This window comes from Meleagris gallopavo, chromosome 4 (assembly GCF_000146605.3).
Source record: "Meleagris gallopavo isolate NT-WF06-2002-E0010 breed Aviagen turkey brand Nicholas breeding stock chromosome 4, Turkey_5.1, whole genome shotgun sequence".
Classification (NCBI taxonomy): Eukaryota; Metazoa; Chordata; class Aves; order Galliformes; family Phasianidae; genus Meleagris; species Meleagris gallopavo.
The window spans coordinates 28,133,601-28,138,064 of NC_015014.2; positions in this window are offsets into that span (position 1 = coordinate 28,133,601).

Consider the following 4,464-nt stretch of genomic DNA (forward strand, 5'->3'; position numbering starts at 1 on the left):
TTTCACTCAAGGAAAAAAATATTCAAGATTTGGTATCATCTTGACTGGAAATATTAAGAAAATATTATGCTTTGAAATTATCAGATCACCTTGTTAGCTCTGCTAATGGATTAAGAGCAGATCACTGCCTTCAGTAATATGAAGAGCAGCGTAGTTAGTACATGAGGAGTTTAGTACAAGGAGTAGCCACCTAGGTACTATCCTGTGAATTTGTACAACCCATAACTTAACAGCTGCTTCTGGGGAAAGGCAAAGGTGATTTACAGCTTCCCACAATCTTGTATAAAACCACTGCTCTCACCTTCACTTTTGAGTTGCCACTAACAGAAATGGCATCAACATTAGAAAGCAAGCAGATTACCCAGCTACTGCCCCTACAAATGCAAACAGTAGATTAAAAGGCACTTTGCTGATGGTTTTTGGTCACTTTGTTGTTTTATTTTAAGAACTCCTTACTTTTATGGAGCAGAATTTACAAAGCTATTCAATGTTATGCTTGACAGCAGCAAAATCTGAAGCTGAAGTCAAATGTTTTGATGATTAGAATATAAACTAACAGTAACAGGAATAAACAGTGAAACAATTATCTGTGTCAATTCTATGCATTTTACATGCAGCATTTAACATTCAGTTATTAGAACTAACTACACCTCGTGTTTGTTCTATTTGCTCTTTTCATACTTAAAATTCCACTTTTTCCCTTTTTCCATTGTACGTTTCTGAGTGTCACTCCCAGGAAATGGTTTACCCTTACCAGTTTTTCTAAGCTTTTTGTTTCCTTAAACCTTGACCTTCTCAAGTATCTTAAATTCTCCTGCAGTACCAGCAGTACCTCTTGTTGACACGTTTCTCCTGCCATCACTGCAACTCTTCTCTTGCTCCTTTTCCATTATCTTACTGCCCCTCAGCAGTCAGCCCTTTTGCCTTTACTTTCCACTCCTTGTGTCTACACTCACTTATTCCTTACAGCAAAGTATTTGCTTAAGAAATGTGACAAAGAGGAAAATATCTCAATACAAGCCTTCATCTTGCAGGGGAGAATAAAGGAAAGGGAAAAACAATCTCTGCTGTGCTTAAGAGTGGAAAAAGGTCTCTAAACTCGAAAGGAGTGCTGTTTTACTTGTACACAATATCATATCAAATACCAGTAACATCCAGGTTTATAAGAATCGGCTGCTCCTTTTCTGCAAAATTTCTTCATATTAAATCATCACTGTCTAATAAAGATACTATTTTATTCTTGTTTCATTATCTCTTGTAAGCATAATATCTTGATGGACAGCTACTGTCTTGCTGAGAAAGAGGTCTGGCTAATTCCTACTGAATTCAGTGCTCACCAGGGGCTAAGAGAAGTGCTTCTCATAGAAACAGGAGACCTCCTTCCCCAGCAGGACCCAGAAACAGGCTGGTTGAGGTCAGAACAAAGGCCAGAAGTCCCAACCTGCCACTCACTCTCACAACTGTTAAGCAGAGGACCTTGCCTCCAGGGAACCAACTCTTGCGTGTTAAGAAGCAGCCTATCCATAACGCAGGAAGGAACACACTGGATTTCCCTTTCTGAGCTCCTTATGTTCAACATCTCAAACAGATCAAGAAAGAAAAAATAAGGACAAAATGATTGTGCCATTTAAGGAGTAGTGAATCACAAGTAAATGAAGTGCCAACCTACCCACAACTTCTGATGTGCACTGTATCACCAATTACCAGCGCAACTTCTAAATAAGCAAAAAAATAATAATAATTAAGTATCTGGAACACTCTTTTCTCTGGTTTGCCTGTCATTAAGAGAGAGCCTGCATTAATAAATCAGAAACAGGAAAAATCTGGTTTAGGACAGACATGATTCATTTGGCCTCTATGCAGCAAGCGCTTCTGAACAGATGGCTGTTGAACAGAAAGCATTACTTTCAGCTTAACTTCACACATCATGTCTGTTTACTGTACAGAGGTTAATGTCTGCAGGAATCCCTCCAAAACACTTATCCTAATGAAAAAGAACTTCCTATGCTGCAAAGGGTTTGACGACCAACTTCTAATTCATTGACATTTTAATAAACAAGTAACCACATCATTTCAAGATGACTGGATTTTAGTTATATGAGGAAAGGTCAAATGTGTATTTCTGCACTGCCTTATCTACACTGCAATTACCATGGCACTTGAAGTTTGATCTTATATAAACCTGGAATTTTTGAAAATTTTATTAAATTCAATCCATTTTACTGCATAAAATGAATGCCTCTGGTATTCATGTGGTTTATGTTAGTTAAAAGGGTTAAAAAAAAAAACATTCAAGAGTTCATAGGAAATACAGGAATTAGAATGCTCCATCATAAGGTTTTAATTCAGAAATATTAACTGTTTGACCACTCAACTATTTTCTTTCCATTTCTCACTTTTATTTTTAAATTCATTTTTCTTAGCCAAGTTTTGGGAAAAAAACTAAATGAACTTCAGGTTAGACAATAAACTCAATTAAATCCTTTGACTACCTAGCTAACTAGTATGCTTTCTACACACTTTTAAAGTGGATCATCAGATTTGGGTAAGCGCACTTTGAATATCTCGTATCTAACAGCAGTATCTGCTTTAGCCAGGTTACCAGTCTGTAAATGCTGACCGTTAGCATAACAATTTGAAATTCTCTTTCCACAGTCTTTTCCCTCCACTGCTTTCTCATATGATGAGCACAAATGAATAAGCCAAAAGCAGATAGAGATGCCAGTCCCTTTGACATCACTAATTACTGTCACTAAATGCCAGCAGTGCAATTTTGAAGGTAGCATAGTAAAGCAGAACACTGTTAGTCTTCTAATATTTTAGTGGTATTCTGGGAAACCAATCTGGATCAGAATCAGCACATTACTTCAGAACTGTTGGCTCTCCTTTTGAGGAGCTCTGTCTAATAAAACAGAAGAAGTGGCTTACACTATATAGTGAGAACATTAGCACAGAGCACATGCAAAATGCTAGTTAAACAGAGACAACGTGGGTCTATCAATTCAAACCATCTTTAGCTGCCCAAAGATAGAAAAAAAATTTAACTCCAGATGGCAAACTAAGATCCAAAGTAAAATCACTATAAAGAAACACCACTGAAAAGCTAAACAGGTATACAGTCCTGTAATACAAATATAATGCCACTGAAAAAGGAACAAAAATAGTTTTTCCCTACTGATATTATTAATGAATAAATGTAACTCCAGTTTGCAAGGATTGTCACAGGTTAATTCACTTTCCTAAAAATCTGGAAGTAGCAGCAAAACTTGAGCTTCCAAGGCAAAGAATATTTGCAGTAGGCATTTCCTGCCCAACCAATGATTCTAATAACGAAAAACCTCCTTTTACTTGTGCTTTAAGCTGCTTTTTGCAGGGTGGCCTTCTGTATTATTCTTTCTAGCTTATGAAAGCAAATAGCCGGGAATAATGCATAAATCCCTTCAACCACCTTTGAAACAGAAAGCATAATTTAAATGGAAAAAAAGTTAATGAAACAGCAGGCACCAGCCCAGTAGTCTACTGGAATCCCCTAGGCCTTACATTTAAAGAGCCTTAGGAACCAAAGACATGACTCATTTGGCCCTTACATAGCAACTGACCAGCTGGCTGCTGGACAAACAACAGTGCTCTCAGCTTAACTTTGTACAGTAAACAGACACGACATCTAAACTATCACTGTACTTAAGGCCTTGTAAGTAAACAGTAAGGTCATCCATGAACTTATCTCCAGCATGGGAACTCCATATTAAATAATTTAGAGCAGGAAATCTATGATAGTATCTTCCCACTCTCTCTTGTCAACATTGCGTCTTGCAAAAGTAAAGACATCAGTGTTTTTCTTTAATCTGTCTTCTGATGTATTTTAATTACCTTATTATACTTGAACAAAATGAGACAAACATTGTCAAGGAAAGAGAAAAAACGGATAGCATGGATTGAAGTCATTCAAACAGCTTGCTGAATTTCCATAAATACTTCAGTACTGAAGCCAACAGAAACGAAAAAAGTTATGAACTCTTTTCCAGCAGAAAATAATCAAATGAAACTTCAGTGAACTAACCAACGACCCAAGCTAAGGCAACATCTGCCTTCAAAAATTTCAAAAGAAAACATCTCTAAGCGCCGGAAAACAGGCTCTCTGAAACATCTGCCTTAGTAAAACATATGATCACAATAATGAGAGAAAATAGCAAAGTACCTCAAGAGCAGTATAGAATATAATAAAGAAAAAGGCATTACAAATCATCACAGCAAAGGGTTTTTGGAAGAGCTCTCTGAGATCTGCTGTTACAAACTCCTGCTCAAATTAGAGCTACCATCAACAGTTGGTCAGGTCAAGCCAGGTCTTAGATTATGCCTCAGCAGTGCTTCTGCTTTACACACGTACATACATACGCACACATACTTACATATTTCTGGTAACTGTGAGAATGCTTTGCATCATTTATAAGTTAAGATACTAAA